General features: G+C 38.8%; 2 long non-coding RNA genes and 1 pseudogene across 2 annotated transcripts; 2 read left to right on the top strand and 1 right to left on the bottom strand.

The window, feature by feature from the left end:
- The first annotated feature begins 7,426 nt into the window (after window positions 1-7,426).
- Window positions 7,427-9,424, top strand: LOC146560493 (uncharacterized). The gene is made up of 3 exons (XR_014888202.1): window positions 7,427-7,685; window positions 8,959-9,078; window positions 9,336-9,424. It is a non-coding gene; the product is annotated as an uncharacterized LOC146560493 (long non-coding RNA).
- A 1,705-nt stretch (window positions 9,425-11,129) lies between these two features.
- On the bottom strand, window positions 11,130-12,371 carry LOC146560492 (spastin pseudogene; annotated as a pseudogene).
- A 3,843-nt stretch (window positions 12,372-16,214) lies between these two features.
- LOC146560491 (uncharacterized) lies at window positions 16,215-18,211 on the top strand. The gene is made up of 3 exons (XR_014888212.1): window positions 16,215-16,474; window positions 17,746-17,865; window positions 18,123-18,211. It is a non-coding gene; the product is annotated as an uncharacterized LOC146560491 (long non-coding RNA).
- The last annotated feature ends 1,222 nt before the right edge of the window (window positions 18,212-19,433 follow it).

Raw genomic sequence — 19,433 nt, 5'->3', positions numbered from 1 at the left:
CAGAACGAATCGATCATAAATCGGGCTACTGGACGCTGTCTGGAGGTGGTGCCGGCTAATGTTTACTCCGGCCACCTGCTGGTCCTGCAGCCCTGCTCGGGGCAGAGGTGGACCATCAAGAACACTATGAAGCAGTGATCGCCTGGCCAGTTTCATTGGGACCAATTACAAAGGCTATTTCCAAGAGCTGTCACCTGACGTTACCTTGGCCAGTGGACAATCAATGATGCGGGGGCTCCTTAGCTTTTGAAATAAGACTCAAAAATAGATGGCTTTAAGGAGACGAGTGATGAGGTGGTTTGGAAACAATTGATGTTTTTTTGTTTTTGTTAGTTTTTTTTTAAAAACATGGACATTCAACGTGGTGAAAGTTTAGCATGAGGACCATTTCTCTATATGAATTTTACAAACTTTCAATGTGATGTTGCCATAATTCCTGTGTGCCACTTCTTTACAGTGTTTAAGTTTTAGTAGACATTTAATCGACCAAAAGCGTGTTCTTTCTTATGTGAAGGGGAAAAAAAGTTTCCATCTTCCATCAGTCTTTCTGCAATATTTCATTCATTTTGTGCCACGGACCGGCCCTAAATAACTAAAATGTGTTCATAACACACGGGAAAAGACACAGGGGAACTGAGGTAACGATAAAAACAATAAATATGAACGATAAAACGAAGAAAAAAACCCCCGGTAAACCATAAATTGCACACCTGAACCTCAACACTCGCGGCCCGGTACCAAACGACTCACGGACCGGTACCAGTGCATGGCTCGGGGGTTGGGGACCGCTGGTCTATGGTACTTAGAAATTAAGGAATGGCTACTCGTGACAGGAGAAAATTTTACACAGTTTAGCAAAAATGCCTGAAAAGTGATTCTTATGTTTTTCAGAAAATTCAAATCCTTGTAAATATTTATAATTTGAAGAAAAATATGCTAAAAATATTACTTGGTGTACTTTTTTTTTCAAATCACCCCAACAAGGACTCTGGGCTAAATCTCACTTCTATGTTTTATGGATTCTGACTTTTATTGCTATTTTTCCACCAAGCATTCTGTAGCATCAGATGCAATATATCTCGTAGCATGAAGTACTGTAAGCAGTTGGGTACAAAGTTTCTTTGCGCTAAGTTAATTTATTTGGTTAACTGCTGTGTGCCATAACTACTGAAAACCTAGTCAAACATAGGAAGCACTTTTTTGGACAAAGGGTTGGAACATGAACGAGAGAGGAGGATTGAATCAGGAATGCACAAAAGTACCAATAGTGGAAATGCAGGAGGCCTTAAAGGCTGAAATTATTAACGTACTGAGATGTATATGATGTCATATATTAAATTGCATAAGTGTGATCAGCTGGATTTTTGCTCCCAAGATTGTCTTCCAATAAACAACTGGTTTCCTGGGTTGTGCTTTGTTACTGTGTTTTAGGATACATCTGCAGTCTTTAAATTTGTCATACTTTAATTAGTATGCTTATTTTTTTCAGTTTAATTTTATTTTCAAGCTTGTTTGTAATTTTTTGCTGCTAAACTCATGCTTTATTTTGCTTTTCTGGACTATAAATAAGGTAGAGACAGCAAAGATGAGCTACCATGCTGGCCTGCTCTCCTTTTAACTGCTCCATCCATTTTCATGGTTGTGGTCAAAATATTTTCGGCATGCTGTGAGATTAGTCCTCAAAATCATCCCCCAAAATAGACTACTTCAAAAGAGATTTCACCCTCAGCTTCCAGCTGCATGGCATCTGCTGTAACTTACACCAACTCGACTTAAGAGTACTTTCATCACATTTTTTATAAAAGCGCTTCTACACAATATTACCCAGCCACAAATAAAGCAGCCAGGTGGCCGAACATTAAAGGGACTGTTCTATAAATGACAAGTTATGGGTTCAATCCTGAAGCAACCATATGTCCTGTAAATAGTGTCCTTGAATCAGACACTGACCTCCTACTGCTTACTCTCGCTAAACTGCTCTGGATGAAGCATCAGCTTAAATGCTTAAGATGTAAATAAAACAGGAGGAGACTGCTGGGAGCACAAGGGCCTGTTTCTAGCAGAGAGGGGGAGAGAGGAGTGAGGCGGCTCTGAGGGACAGAGCCTGCATGCTAACATAACACTGAATGCTGATCAGACTCTTAACGAAGAGACTGCTCATCGTTCTCTGGCGTGAAATAGGATTACCATATGTTGGTTAAAGTCCTGCTAAATGTAAGCCAGCAGTAAATGCTAACAAGGACAAACTGATCAAATAAACTCACTGCGTTACTTAGATAAGGTTGTATTTATGGGGATGGAAATTTGTATAATTTGTAGATTTTAGCATGTAAAAAAATGGAGCTATTTTTAAAGGATGACAAAAAATCTAGAAAATGAATGTAATTCATTGACATTATTGTATCATAGTTTGCATTGTTCTGACCAGCAGTGTCCTGCAGCTCCCTGTGAGCACTTAATGAAAGAGGTTATGGTTTAATGTCAGAGCAGAGAACTCACAGTTGTCAAATATGATTTTGCTCTAATATGCACCATGTGGCGCTGTATGTTTTCTGTGATTGGAGGGTAGTGTCACTGCAGCTGTCACCCCAGCCTGCTCTCTGCTCTGCCTCGGGAAAAAAGCAGCAGAGATACAGATGTAATTACTTGACAGAACAGCAACACTGTATGAAAATGTGACAATTTCATAAAACCCACTGCAGCAAGGGTAACAGATGATACAACACACAATACTGTGCACAACTCTTTAGGCACAGATGTTGGCAGCGAAGCATGGTGAAGCATCCCGCTGTTTTAGTTTTTGTTGTTTTGGGGGTTTTTTTGCAGAGAGCATGTCAAAACTAGAGACTAGAACTACAATTAGATCTTTTATCATGCAAAATAATCAGATCGCTTAAGTTCATTCTGTAGCGTGACAATGACCCCAAACAGAGCCAGAGTAATAGCTTCAGAACATGTACTGAATGTGCTTTATTAAAGGGTTTTTATCAGACTGTGATTTACGTTTACTTCACCTTATGTGTTCATTGTTGAGTAAAAGCTATTGATACCAATTATTTTTATACTATATCCTCACTTCACAGTGAGAATCAAAATCTGTTTCTTCTTTCTTTTGTACTAAACATGTTCTCACACTCTGGAGCCATTTTGGTAACATCTCCAGGCACTTATTTGTCCAATTATTTTTAAGCTATATCTATATTAACTTTAATTTCAGTGATCATAAAAGTTATATACTAGAATAAAAACAGTTTTAAAGTTTTAGAATAGAATAGGATAAACCTTTAATACTGCACAGATGAGAAATTTGGGTGTTACCCAGCTCTTATGGCAAGGGGAATATAAAATATAAAATTGAAAAATTTATAAATTATAAAATTTGCTGACTTTGCACCAAAATGGCTCCAGAGTGTGAGAACATGTTTAGTACAAAAGAAAGAAGAAACAGATTTTGGTTCTCACTGTGAAGTGAGGATATAGTATAAAAATAATTGGTATCAATAGCTTTTACTTTTACTTTTACTGTTAGCGCCGGTGTCCTTCTATTATAGTGATACTAAACAAGGCAGGAAATTATATTTTTATTCTACAAAATGAAATGAATGTATCTACTCTGCAGAAGTGTTTGTGAATTTCAACAGATCGATTAGCTTGCTGCATTATATGTATGAACTGCATTTTTATCAGTTGCAGTTTCACCATCTCAGTGCCTAATGCTTCCCTCTTGTGGTGTCATGGTGGTTAGAAATAAATATGATATGTTATATGAAGTATATAATAAAAGCAAAGGCTTCACGTAAAGAGGGATTGGGACAGCTTTTAAGCAGGGTGACCTGCAGTATCCCACTGATTAACAGCCTCAACTGACACGTTCATGATGACTTTTGCTTTGTTCCCATTCCTCAGATCGATTTTCCCTTTATAAGGTTTGCTAAACCAGATGCTATATTTATGCTAAAAGTGGCCATAAAGAGTAAGGTCAGAAGGAGGAAAGGTAATACAGCAATGAAGAATAAAGGCAAAGTCAAAGACCGATTCCAGCTTTAAAAGCTATCTATGTATTTTTTTGTACATAGATTTATATGAAAAAGATGATCTGATTTCTAGCAGCAAAGGGCACATGCAAAAAAGCATTGGCAGGATAAATTCAGTTAAAGGGGAAAATCAGTGCAAAGGTACAGAAAAATACTTATATTAGTTTGGAAATCAACAAGCAAAGAAATCCAGATAGATGTGATTTTTCCCATTCAATAGTACTTTTAATGTTCATAATTAAAAATGCTTTTGATTAATTTTGTCAGTAGGAGTAAAAGTTTGATGATTTTTTTCTCAGTGTTACTGCTCCATTAATAATAAGTGTTTAATAATTAATAATAAGTGAATCCAAGTTTTACCCCAATGTTTCCACCATTCCTCTCACCTAACCCTCATTTCCTCTTCAGGCCTTGCCTTTCAACCACACACACCCTCTACAGCAAATTAACAATATCTGAAAGTCATGTCCTTAAGAAATAAGAGGGGAAAATCGAGTTAAGACCCAACACAGGACCTGAAAGGTGCATCTAGCCCTTCAGCTGATTCATCTACCGTTTGCTGAACCCTTGTCAGAAATTGTTAGAAGAAGAAGAAGCTATTCTTAAGGATGGGAAACTCTTGATTGATGGAATCTTGAATATAGAAAAGTAACAATGGATTTTAATCCACAATGTAATGCCATTGGGAAAGCATGTGATTGGCAAATGCATCATTTTTCAGGATAGCAATGATCCCCAAAATACTGTCAGTACAGTAAAAGCATACCTGGATAGAAAAACATACAATAGAACAGCATCAGTCATGGCTTGGCCTCCCCAGAGCCCAGACCTCAATATTACTGAAGCAGTGTGGGATCATTGTGACACGAGAACGGAACAAAAGGCGGACAACACCCAAAGACGTGCTCTGAATATCCTTCAAGAAGCCTGGAAAACTGTTCCTGTGGAAATGACAAGAAAACTAGAACTGAAGAATAACAGTTACAATGCCAAATATTGACTTTCAAGCTTGTTATATTGTTATAAACTCTATTTTACGTATATTTCCATTTATGTTTGCACATGTTCAATAAAATCATTGCTCCTGAGGCAACGAGGAATGGCTAAAGATTTCTGCCACTACTCCATAACAAACATCAACTAAAAGTGTTTGATAAATGCATTCTATTTGCTTTTTTAAAAATCACAAAGTGAGAGATTTTTTTTCAATTTAAGTGAGCATTATGTTAATGTTTTAAATGTCATGGCATAGGATCAGATCGCTTCAAAGTAAATTATATTTTGAAATGTACAATCCCTTAAACACTGTGTCCTGATCTTGAACTAATAACTACTGAGATCTCAAGTCTACTGCATAATAAGACAAACAGCACCATTTAGAAAATTTCTTTTTATTGCAAGTATTCTTAATGCTTTGATGTTTTGTACAGATTTTCATATTTACAGTGATAATTAGTATTCGTCTAATAAATAATACAACTGAAAGTCATTCTCTAGCCTACATGTTTAAATATTGCACGTGCAAAGTATGTATAATATGTGCTTGTCCAATAGATATGCTGTCTTAGCAGCTATTTACAATGTTACATAAGAAACAAATGTGGGATCCAACCACCATGCTACTAAAGAGACACTGTGCGTTTCCCCTCCAAAGCAAACCCTCCACTTCAGTGATGGAGTCATGCAATTATTCTACTGGGGTGAAGACAGTTTAATTACAGCATCACTGCAATAACAGTATCCATCCAAAAAAAAAAAAACATCAAATAAAATTTTAATTATTTCTAAATAAGAAATTCGTGATAAAACAGTTTTCCAATTAACCACTACATAACAGTAGTGTCTAGTTCTTATTTGGTAGGAAATGTCCACCAGTGCTGTAACGTTTTCAAAAATAATAGTAAAAGAAAAAAAGCATTTTGATGAAAAACTAAACCAGCGTGACCTACTGTACAAGTTTGTTTAGGCTGCTTTTGCAGCAGTGCTCTTTATAAAGTCTCCAGGGTGTGATAGTAATAAATCATCTGTGAATGAAACCTTTTACACGTTTAAAATCACTTTGTCTGCCATAGGCAAGAAATCTGTTCCTATAAATACACCGTTTAATTATGTGTTCGCATTGCAACTGCTGCTCTGCCAGAAGTGTAGGTAGAGCAAAGTCAACCTATACATTATACATATCCTCATATTTGAACATTCAATATCAATATATTTTCCACATATTGTGAATATAACGCTGAGTGTGCAGAGAGGGAGAAACACGCAAACACCGTGACGAGACAAGAGCACGGGCAGTGTGATGTTACTTCACCTCTAGATGGCACTATTGCACAACCTACAACCTTCTGCATCGTTTCACTGGAATGGATGACAAGTACAGTGCAAAAACAATAACAGGAACAAACTGAGTCCGATATGATATACATATTTATGCCAAAAAAAAATGCCCGTTTGATCTTGTGTTTCCATGTAGGAACAGGGAAAAATGTCTATATTGTGTTGTCTGGTTCACCTCGGCAGAGTTCTATGGCTTTGGCAGGAGGGTTGAGAGGAAACAGAAAGGGCCTTTACCGCCTGCACCTGGCATGTTTGTGATGAAGCAGCTGCCTCTACTCCTGCTGAGCCTCCTCCCTGTACCTCTGAACCCGAGTGAGCAGAGAGCACCGACGGTCATGCACACACACAGATACTGTACACTTCAACAGACACTGGAGATACAAATGATGGGCCATTTGCTAAACCTGCAGCACACACTGCTTTCTATGTGAAAGAACCATTCTGTGAGAAAAACTCTACTGCTCATTTGATCTATGACCTCTGAAAAACAGTTCATGATTTCCATTACTATTCAATTATAAAAAAAAAAAAGTACATTCCCTGGGTTATACAGCACTGATATGCAAAGCTTAATTGTATATCTGTAACTCTAGAACTGCAGTATTTATAGTTTTCTTAGTTTAATATTTCAATTTCATATTCTTCTTCTAAGTATAAAATCCCTTTTGTTATATTTGTCTCATTAATTTAACTGAAATACACTGAAAATTGCTCACAAATTAAGGTTTATGTGTCAATACAAATGCAGGTTTTATTGCTGGGAGCTTCCCGTGATGCACTGACTATTTCTTCTTCCATGACACTAATGTTTTGTCTTTGCTTCATCATTTATGTACTGTACTGTATCCCCAGTTTTCCAGCGAGGGCTGCGTACATTTTGATTGCATTAACGTTTTTATCCAGCCTTTATGTGCAAGCTTGAGCTGCAAAATTCAAATGTAGTTACTGACAGGCCAAAGTGCAACAGGGAAGAGATTAAATGGGATCAAAGGGAGTGGCATTATAAATTCCTTCCTTCCTGAGATTCAAATCCTCCAATCAAAACGGTGCCAGCAATGCAAAGACAGATTTCTTTAAAAGATTGGACACAATAACAAAGTCAGTCGTTTATTTATTAAAGCACTGTTAATAATTTTAGTTGCTGCTATTTCAAATAAATGTTTGGTACAACAAATTTCTCCGTGTTCTGTCTCAGGCTTTATTCGGGCCCTGGTACTAGAGCTATGGTCTGTTCTTGAGTGCAGCAGTGACGACATCAGAGTGGTCCGTCCCAAACCAACTCCCATTGACCCCACAGATAGGAGTTGCATTAAGGTATTGTATGTATGTGCGTGCGTGTGTGTGTGAGAGAGAGAGGGAGAAGGAGAAACTTCCTGGAGCCCACAATGCCCCAATTTTTAGATATCTACATAATAGTACAGACACAGATCTCTTAGAAGTTTTGCTTTTCCATCATGTTTTTAGCTCACTGGTTACAAAGGTGTTTAAATTGATTAAAATTAAATTGATTCCAATTATTATTAACCCAGGACTCAGAATAGTGGTCCATGTGTTGCTGTGATACCAGCAGCCATGTAGAAAATTCACTTGTGAATATTCATATTTAAGAAACTGGCAATAGTGATTTTGTTAACAAGAAAGGCTTTTTGCTGATTGGTTTATGGGTGTCTGGGCAAATAAGCCTTACTTTCATAAGACTGCATTTTTAGTTATGTTTTTGGCAGAATTTCTCTCAGGAAAGCTTCAACAAGCTCCAGCGTGAGCCTGTCTGTGTGTGTCTGATGCTTGGCCTCTGACAGCAGCCAAGTCATCTCTCTCAGAGAGACTAGCCAAGTGAATACGGACAGCCAGTGATGTGTAAACTGTGTCCTGCCACAGGCGACTTTAAAGTCTGCCTTATCAGTGGGTTATACATATATGCTGAGGTCAAAGGAAAACTAAATATACACACACCAGCACTTTGGTGAATTAACTCGAGTCTTTGCTTTAATCTGTGCTAAGTACAGTAGGAGGTTTGGTAGTACATATGAAGATAAGTTCACACATGCACAGAAACATCAGAAGACACATGAAAGTATAGATATTTCTATTTTAGAAAAAAAAATCCATCGTATCTTGTTTTTTTCTTTACGTTTCTTTGAAGCTGTTTAATATAATCTAAGTTGTAGCTCGTTTGTGCAAGTGTCTCTCTTTTTTTCCTTTGATGCTTTTGATGATATGTTTTCCCTGTTCTACCAGACCCAGTGAAAAATGCAGGGAGCTTTCCTGTAGTTTAATATTCTTCAGGCTGCAATAGGTTTCTGCTCAACCACTCTGCTCAGAATATATGTCTTATTCAGTTTTGAGAGTGTGGTAAACCATGTTTTATCTTTGCAATCATAAATTCTTTTTACATTTTGTTTTGCTTTGAATACTACAGATATTATTTGTCATATTATCGGTAGTGTTTGTAGTTGAATAGTGTTATATTATTATTATGTGTTAGGATTTGATCAATCCATGACGTGCACAAATGCATTCACAATGGTCTTTAAAAGCAAATACATTTTTTCTCTCTAACAGCTGCTGTATTTACTTTCCTCTTCAGTCCTTCCTGTACTTGGTCAACCTCCTCTCCTCTTCCCAGTCGGTGTGGCAACTGCTGGGCCGACAGTCTTTGGCCAACAAAAGCGAATACACCCTGAGGGAGATGCCAACCTCCATACCTGTAAGTGTTTTTCTTCTTCTTCTTTTCCACACACTGCAGTTTTTTTTTGTCATCCATCTGAGGGCATGTTTGCACTTTTTATTTGGCCTCCAAACACCACCCACCCATTTGTTTTACTTCAAACGCATTCAAATAAACCCTCTCACACTGAGACTGATATACGTTCTCCACCTTACCCATTGTAAATTTCCACACAGTTTTCGTTTTGCACCCTATCCGGTGCATTCTTGTTCAAAGCCTCTCATTTTACTCCACAGGATTTGATTGACAGACTGATTGCCGTGAATTCGGATGGGAAGATTCATTCTCTCTTCCACTACGAAGAGAGTCACACATTCGGCCTAAGGTGGGATTCATTATTTTTTTCATATTACTTAACATCAGTGGGGAAGTAGACGATATCAGATTATCACCTGGTGACTGCACACACACTTCAGCCTCTGGCAATAGGAGACTGGCATGGTGACGTAATCGGCCTTAAAATGCGGCCTTTAAGGCTGCAGACCCTGAATTGGGATACAGCCTCTGAATCGCTGCATCTTGTAGCTGTGTCGTCTTAAATTGGTCATGTGATTTTGACGCGCCGGCGCGTCCGGCAACCCCAGAGGTTTAACTTAATATTTAAGTGTCTCTTGGTTTTAGACTAGTTGTTTAGTCTAATTTGATGTTTTAAACCAGAAAAGGAAGAAGAGGGCTTAGAATTACAGGTAAGAACTGCTCAGTGGTATGTGATAAACTGTAAATGTAAAGCTTACAGGTCAGTCCTCATGTTTTTAAATCAGATTTTGAGTCTGTACATGGCACATTATGCTTTTGCATGTTGTGAAATGTGCTGCAAAACAAACTGAGGTAAACTAACTGGTTTACTGTGATGGATTTAAAGTGCGTGTGACTGGTGCGCAGTGGCTGTGGTGCTCACGGTCAGAGTTCAGTCACAAAGAGGGTAACAGAGATGAATTTAAAGTTAAGGTGATGGTGCTTAGATTCATTCACAGACTGAAACCTTCACACCAACTTTATCCTGTGTCTCTTAGTTTTAGACTAGTTGTTTAGTCTATTTTGATGTTTTAAACCATATCACAGGGTTTTTACTTCACCATTTACGGGGTTTTAACAAGCAAACAAAAGACAGATCGTGATGTTTGAAAATGTTTTGGAAATATTCTTTAAAGATTAGATGTAAAATACGCAGAGGATAAATTCAATTGGTTTATTAGTTTATTACATAAGTTGAAAAAAAGTTAAACAAGTAAATAAAGAAACAACGTAAAAGAAAAGTAAACAAAACAAATCGGTAAATAAAGGAAAATGGTAATAAGAAGGGGAAAAAAAAGAAAAGAGAAAACCCCAACAATCCCCTCTGAGCAAGCACTAGGCGACAGTGGGGAAGAAAAACTGCCTTTAAACGGGCAGAAACTTCCGGCAGAACCAGGCTCACGAGGGGCAGTCAACTGCCGGGACTGGTTGGGGTGAAAAAAGATGAAGGAGAGAGGGAAGAAGTGTTAGGAGAGAAGGGGAGAGGAGAGGTGAAAATTAAGATGGAACAGAGGTGGAGGGAGACGAGGTGACGTCAGCAGTAGAAAAAATAGAAAGAGTAGAAAAAGCAGGAGTGTCCCTCCTCCAGAAGAAGCGGAAACGTTTTTTCTTCTTTTCCATGAGCTTTTCCACGACCACTTTTTTCTCTAGGATGAGGGTTCTCAACTGATCGGTTGTTTCTTCAACTTCCTTCTCAAGTTTCTGGCATCTTTGCTCCATTTCTTTTAATAGATTGCACTTGTCTGTATTTTGCTGTTGTTTTTCCTTGTGCATCTTTTCTAACTGCTCATTTCTTCTTGTGATTTCTTGAAGCTTACGCTGCAGGTCTTCATTTATTTTCTCTTGTTGCTGCTTTTGTGCAAGCATTTCAGCGTTTTCACACTTCAAGTTGTCTGAGTTCAACAACATCTCATTAATGACCTCTGAGTGTTTTTTCGCCATTTCATTGATCCTACGCTGCATCTTTGAACGTCGTTTTTCCAATACTTCTCCTTCCAGTTCAGGTGTTCTGTCCTTCATTGTATTAATTTGTTCAGTTGTAGATTTCTTCTCTCCAAGTCCTGGAGAATACGTTTTTTTTCTTTTTCCTGTTGCTCTTTCTCTTGAAGAAGCTCTTTATTTTTGCACTCTGTTTCATCCAGCCTGACTGGATTTGGATTTATTGAAGAAGGACCACCAAAATCTTTGTTCTATTTGGTGTACATGTTAAGAGTTGCTGGACTAACAGTTGGTTTGATTTGCTTCAGAGAATCCTCAAAGTCTTTCATCTTAATGTTGCGCACCTCAGCAGCAGCTATAACACGGACTTGTTCTGGTGCCAACTCTCTTATTGGGCCAAGTGCAGCATCTTTGGCTAATGCTGTCAAATCGCTCCCTGAATATCCTTCAGTCACTTTTGCAAGACAGGACAGTTCGTCTTGGCTCAGTGGACTCCCGTGCGTTCCCAAAAGATTTTTCAGCAGCGTAAATCTTGTCTTCTCATCGGGTAAGGTCACATATACTCTTTTTGCAAAGCGCCTTAATATTGCTTCATCGAGCTCCTGGGGCCTGTTCGTTGCTCCCATTACAAGTACTCTGTCATCCTTTCCTGACTGCAACCCGTCAAACTCAATGAGGAACTCAGTTTTTAAACGGCGAGAGGCGTCGTGCTCCCCCTCCCTCCTTTGACAGAGCAAGCCGTCCACTTCATCGATGAAGATTACTGAGGGCTGTCTCTCTCTTGCAACTGCAAAGAGTGCTCGTACGAGCTTCTCGCCTTCTCCCACATATTTGGAGGTCAAACTAGCAGCACTGATGTTGAAGAATGTTGCATTAGACTCTGCAGCAACTGCTTTGGCGAGCATGGTCTTCCCATTTCCTGGTGGGCCAAATAAAAGCAAGCCACGTGCAGGAGCTCTCAGACCAGTAAAGAGATCAGGTCTTAAGGCAGGAAGGATGACAATTTCTTGAAGTGCTTGCTTTGCCAGATCCTGCCCTGCGATGTCATCAAATGACACAGTCGCTCCACTGTATACAATTTCATTTGTAATTAAGCTGACCAGTTTACTGTCCACATTCTTTTTCATATCCCTCTTCGGGGGCTGTTTCACAGCTGCCGGTCTTCCATTCTGAGTTTTTCCCACCCGAGTGGTTTTCTTTGCATCAGTTATTCTTAATGGAGGTCTTACAGAAGTGGAGGGTCTGATGGTGGTGGAAACACCTGCGGGTTGACTTTTAGGAACTGACTTTGGCTTACTTGCAATTGTTTTGGTCGACATTTCTCTTGCGCGACTTCCCCCCTGTTCACAGTCATAACACGGTAAACTAGTCATAAACGAAAACGTTTAGGCTATTTATCGCATTTAAAGGTCTTTCTTTGGGACAACGTCACAGAACACAGAAACGTCACAGGGCTTTGGAGCGTGATGTTACAGAGGTTTACAAATACTTTCAAATATAGCTCTGGTCGAACGTTTGAAGGCTGCGAACAAACTGACTAAAACTTGCTGCTCCTGACCCCTATTTATAGAAAAACTTCAAAGGCTCAAAGGCATGTGCTTGTGACATCATCACATGTCCTTGTGACATCATCACATGTCCTTGTGACATCATCACTCTTCATGAATCAGATTGTCACATGACATTTTAGAATGGGGATGTTTTTTTTTAAACCGTTTTCAAATTTAACCCTCTGTGGTCCAGGGTATAATTGGCCGTTCTTGACTATTTTTGATTTTACCTCTATATTTCACCTTTAAAATATGTTTTTCTTGCCTTATTTGGCACCATTATTTTCAGCACAACCTCAAATATCTGAAATTTGAGTTATTGTTTTCATTTTGGTATACTATATTAGCACAGTTGATCTAAATTAATAACACAATAAATTGTGTGTGCATCTCCTGTTTTGTCATGGTTGTATGTCCCGGTTCGTGACAGGCTGCATGAGCTCATCTGGTGGGAGTGTAGTACTGTAGTATTTCAGGCATAAAAACGTGGTTTTCACAGACCTTGTCACAGGGTCTGAGTCTAAGATTCAAATTGTAAACACACAAACACTCAGGCTTGCTGCAAACCTTAGCTGATCCCCCGTGGGCTTAATTTACTGCCATTGTTTACGCACCATTGTAATTGCTTCTCTAGTTTGGCATTACACTTTAATTATGGAATGTAATTATATTTTGTCTATTTTTAGTTGTGGCATTGTGTTGTAATTAATGAAGGGCCTGCACACTCCAATATCAATTTACAATTTAAATTCTCCACAGCATGTTTAACTACATTATGTTGTGCCTTTCCAGAATCCCAGATTTACTTACACATCTCCCTTTATGATACATTAGTACTACATTTGACCTAAACCTTTTCCATCCTTTTTCCAAACTCTCATTCATTTTTTACCTGATAACCAAAAACTGTGATAGTGAAAGGCTGAAATATTTCTAGGGGTATGAGATTTCTGTGTGTTTTCTGTAGGTGAGCAGCTGCGAGAAGTTTGGCTACGGGGTGATGGTGACACAGGTGGCAGCAACTGCTCCGGGAGTTGTGGCTCTGCACAGTTCAGGTACTATTGCAGTTATTTGGACACAACAAACACTTGTCAGCTGTGATGCTTAAGGCTTATATTATAAGTTGTTGTTGTTGTTTTTGTGTTGTCGGTATAAAGGAGACTTAAGGCAGCTTAGGGAGAAATGTATTTGTCAAACCGTTTTTGTTTGGGTAAGAAAGAGTAAGAAGAGGCGTTCTTTTTTGATAAATGGATTCACATATCAGTTGTATACTGATACTAGGTTTATCCATATGCAAAAGGCTCCAGGAAATACCGTACTCTTGTCAAAAGAGGTCAAAAAATGAAGCTAGTGAACAAATATTTTAATCCTGCATTCTTTCTATTGGCTAGAAGGGGCGACTCAACTGGTTATGGGAAAAGAAGTCTGATTACTTATCAGCCCTTCGCTTATAACAGCACCGCTGCGTTCTGAAACCTATTCTCTCCTATGACTTTACCCACGCAAGAACAGTTCCCTGCTGTGTTGAGCAGCGCTGGCTGTGGAGCACTCATGTGTTCCATGATGTGACATATGTTTGTGCCATCGATAAAAAGGCAGACTGACAGAAAGAAGGATGACCTCAAAAAGTGATATAGTCCAGACAGAGCTTACAAATGATGGGCCATTTGCTAAACCTGCAGCACACACTGCTTTCTATTAAATACTGCACGTGCAAAGTATGTATAATATGTGCTTGTCCAATAGATATGCTGTCTTAGCAGCTATTTACAATGTTACATAAGAAACAAATGTGGGATCCAACCACCATGCTACTAAAGAGACACTGTGCGTTTCCCCTCCAAAGCAAACCCTCCACTTCAGTGATGGAGTCATGCAATTATTCTACTGGGGTGAAGACAGTTTAATTACAGCATCACTGCAATAACAGTATCCATCCAAAAAAAAAAAAAACATCAAATAAAATTTTAATTATTTCTAAATAAGAAATTCGTGATAAAACAGTTTTCCAATTAACCACTACATAACAGTAGTGTCTAGTTCTTATTTGGTAGGAAATGTCCACCAGTGCTGTAACGTTTTCAAAAATAATAGTAAAAGAAAAAAAGCATTTTGATGAAAAACTAAACCAGCGTGACCTACTGTACAAGTTTGTTTAGGCTGCTTTTGCAGCAGTGCTCTTTATAAAGTCTCCAGGGTGTGATAGTAATAAATCATCTGTGAATGAAACCTTTTACACGTTTAAAATCACTTTGTCTGCCATAGGCAAGAAATCTGTTCCTATAAATACACCGTTTAATTATGTGTTCGCATTGCAACTGCTGCTCTGCCAGAAGTGTAGGTAGAGCAAAGTCAACCTATACATTATACATATCCTCATATTTGAACATTCAATATCAATATATTTTCCACATATTGTGAATATAACGCTGAGTCCTGCCTGACAGCACATTCCCATGAGTGTGCAGAGAGGGAGAAACACGCAAACACCGTGACGAGACAAGAGCACGGGCAGTGTGATGTTACTTCACCTCTAGATGGCACTATTGCACAACCTACAACCTTCTGCATCGTTTCACTGGAATGGATGACAAGTACAGTGCAAAAACAATAACAGGAACAAACTGAGTCCGATATGATATACATATTTATGCCAAAAAAAAATGCCCGTTTGATCTTGTGTTTCCATGTAGGAACAGGGAAAAATGTCTATATTGTGTTGTCTGGTTCACCTCGGCAGAGTTCTATGGCTTTGGCAGGAGGGTTGAGAGGAAACAGAAAGGGCCTTTACCGCCTGCACCTGGCATGTTTGTGATGAAGCAGCTGCCTCTACTCCTGCTGAGCCTCCTCCCTGTACCTCTGAACCCGAGTGAGCAGAGAGCACCGACGGTCATGCACACACACAGATACTGTACACTTCAACAGACACTGGAGATACAAATGATGGGCCATTTGCTAAACCTGCAGCACACACTGCTTTCTATGTGAAAGAACCATTCTGTGAGAAAAACTCTACTGCTCATTTGATCTATGACCTCTGAAAAACAGTTCATGATTTCCATTACTATTCAATTATAAAAAAAAAAAAAGTACATTCCCTGGGTTATACAGCACTGATATGCAAAGCTTAATTGTATATCTGTAACTCTAGAACTGCAGTATTTATAGTTTTCTTAGTTTAATATTTCAATTTCATATTCTTCTTCTAAGTATAAAATCCCTTTTGTTATATTTGTCTCATTAATTTAACTGAAATACACTGAAAATTGCTCACAAATTAAGGTTTATGTGTCAATACAAATGCAGGTTTTATTGCTGGGAGCTTCCCGTGATGCACTGACTATTTCTTCTTCCATGACACTAATGTTTTGTCTTTGCTTCATCATTTATGTACTGTACTGTATCCCCAGTTTTCCAGCGAGGGCTGCGTACATTTTGATTGCATTAACGTTTTTATCCAGCCTTTATGTGCAAGCTTGAGCTGCAAAATTCAAATGTAGTTACTGACAGGCCAAAGTGCAACAGGGAAGAGATTAAATGGGATCAAAGGGAGTGGCATTATAAATTCCTTCCTTCCTGAGATTCAAATCCTCCAATCAAAACGGTGCCAGCAATGCAAAGACAGATTTCTTTAAAAGATTGGACACAATAACAAAGTCAGTCGTTTATTTATTAAAGCACTGTTAATAATTTTAGTTGCTGCTATTTCAAATAAATGTTTGGTACAACAAATTTCTCCGTGTTCTGTCTCAGGCTTTATTCGGGCCCTGGTACTAGAGCTATGGTCTGTTCTTGAGTGCAGCAGTGACGACATCAGAGTGGTCCGTCCCAAACCAACTCCCATTGACCCCACAGATAGGAGTTGCATTAAGGTATTGTATGTATGTGCGTGCGTGTGTGTGTGAGAGAGAGGGAGAAGGAGAAACTTCCTGGAGCCCACAATGCCCCAATTTTTAGATATCTACATAATAGTACAGACACAGATCTCTTAGAAGTTTTGCTTTTCCATCATGTTTTTAGCTCACTGGTTACAAAGGTGTTTAAATTGATTAAAATTAAATTGATTCCAATTATTATTAACCCAGGACTCAGAATAGTGGTCCATGTGTTGCTGTGATACCAGCAGCCATGTAGAAAATTCACTTGTGAATATTCATATTTAAGAAACTGGCAATAGTGATTTTGTTAACAAGAAAGGCTTTTTGCTGATTGGTTTATGGGTGTCTGGGCAAATAAGCCTTACTTTCATAAGACTGCATTTTTAGTTATGTTTTTGGCAGAATTTCTCTCAGGAAAGCTTCAACAAGCTCCAGCGTGAGCCTGTCTGTGTGTGTCTGATGCTTGGCCTCTGACAGCAGCCAAGTCATCTCTCTCAGAGAGACTAGCCAAGTGAATACGGACAGCCAGTGATGTGTAAACTGTGTCCTGCCACAGGCGACTTTAAAGTCTGCCTTATCAGTGGGTTATACATATATGCTGAGGTCAAAGGAAAACTAAATATACACACACCAGCACTTTGGTGAATTAACTCGAGTCTTTGCTTTAATCTGTGCTAAGTACAGTAGGAGGTTTGGTAGTACATATGAAGATAAGTTCACACATGCACAGAAACATCAGAAGACACATGAAAGTATAGATATTTCTATTTTAGAAAAAAAAATCCATCGTATCTTGTTTTTTTCTTTACGTTTCTTTGAAGCTGTTTAATATAATCTAAGTTGTAGCTCGTTTGTGCAAGTGTCTCTCTTTTTTTCCTTTGATGCTTTTGATGATATGTTTTCCCTGTTCTACCAGACCCAGTGAAAAATGCAGGGAGCTTTCCTGTAGTTTAATATTCTTCAGGCTGCAATAGGTTTCTGCTCAACCACTCTGCTCAGAATATATGTCTTATTCAGTTTTGAGAGTGTGGTAAACCATGTTTTACCTTTGCAATCATAAATTCTTTTTACATTTTGTTTTGCTTTGAATACTACAGATATTATTTGTCATATTATCGGTAGTGTTTGTAGTTGAATAGTGTTATATTATTATTATGTGTTAGGATTTGATCAATCCATGACGTGCACAAATGCATTCACAATGGTCTTTAAAAGCAAATACATTTTTTCTCTCTAACAGCTGCTGTATTTACTTTCCTCTTCAGTCCTTCCTGTACTTGGTCAACCTCCTCTCCTCTTCCCAGTCGGTGTGGCAACTGCTGGGCCGACAGTCTTTGGCCAACAAAAGCGAATACACCCTGAGGGAGATGCCAACCTCCATACCTGTAAGTGTTTTTCTTCTTCTTCTTTTCCACACACTGCAGTTTTTTTTTGTCATCCATCTGAGGGCATGTTTGCACTTTTTATTTGGCCTCCAAACACCACCCACCCATTTGTTTTACTTCAAACGCATTCAAATAAACCCTCTCACACTGAGACTGATATACGTTCTCCACCTTACCCATTGTAAATTTCCACACAGTTTTCGTTTTGCACCCTATCCGGTGCATTCTTGTTCAAAGCCTCTCATTTTACTCCACAGGATTTGATTGACAGACTGATTGCCGTGAATTCGGATGGGAAGATTCATTCTCTCTTCCACTACGAAGAGAGTCACACATTCGGCCTAAGGTGGGATTCATTTTTTTTTTCATATTACTTAACATCAGTGGGGAAGTAGACGATATCAGATTATCACCTGGTGACTGCACACACACTTCAGCCTCTGGCAATAGGAGACTGGCATGGTGACGTAATCGGCCTTAAAATGCGGCCTTTAAGGCTGCAGACCCTGAATTGGGATACAGCCTCTGAATCGCTGCATCTTGTAGCTGTGTCGTCTTAAATTGGTCATGTGATTTTGACGCGCCGGCGCGTCCGGCAACCCCAGAGGTTTAACTTAATATTTAAGTGTCTCTTGGTTTTAGACTAGTTGTTTAGTCTAATTTGATGTTTTAAACCAGAAAAGGAAGAAGAGGGCTTAGAATTACAGGTAAGAACTGCTCAGTGGTATGTGATAAACTGTAAATGTAAAGCTTACAGGTCAGTCCTCATGTTTTTAAATTAGATTTTGAGTCTATACATGGCACATTATGCTTTTGCATGTTGTGAAATGTGCTGCAAAACAAACTGAGGTAAACTAACTGGTTTACTGTGATGGATTTAAAGTGTGTGTGACTGGTGCGCAGTGGCTGTGGTGCTCACGGTCAGAGTTCAGTCACAAAGAGGGTAACAGAGATGAATTTAAAGTTAAGGTGATGGTGCTTAGATTCATTCACAGACTGAAACCTTCACACCAACTTTATCCTGTGTCTCTTAGTTTTAGACTAGTTGTTTAGTCTATTTTGATGTTTTAAACCATATCACAGGGTTTTTACTTCACCATTTACGGGGTTTTAACAAGCAAACAAAAGACAGATCGTGATGTTTGAAAATGTTTTGGAAATATTCTTTAAAGATTAGATGTAAAATACGCAGAGGATAAATTCAATTGGTTTATTAGTTTATTACATAAGTTGAAAAAAAGTTAAACAAGTAAATAAAGAAACAACATAAAAGAAAAGTAAACAAAACAAATCGGTAAATAAAGGAAAATGGTAATAAGAAGGGAAAAAAAAAGAAAAGAGAAAACCCCAACAATCCCCTCTGAGCAAGCACTAGGCGACAGTGGGGAAGAAAAACTGCCTTTAAACGGGCAGAAACTTCCGGCAGAACCAGGCTCACGAGGGGCAGTCAACTGCCGGGACTGGTTGGGGTGAAAAAAGATGAAGGAGAGAGGGAAGAAGTGTTAGGAGAGAAGGGGAGAGGAGAGGTGAAAATTAAGATGGAACAGAGGTGGAGGGAGACGAGGTGA

Source organism: Mchenga conophoros, linkage group LG14 (assembly GCF_057382185.1).
Source record: "Mchenga conophoros isolate Kocher_MC1m ecotype Shallow Benthic linkage group LG14, M_conophoros_male_GT1.1, whole genome shotgun sequence".
Taxonomy (NCBI): domain Eukaryota; kingdom Metazoa; phylum Chordata; class Actinopteri; order Cichliformes; family Cichlidae; genus Mchenga; species Mchenga conophoros.
Note: the sequence above shows the minus strand (reverse complement) of the source record. Positions and strands in the feature narration are given on the sequence as shown.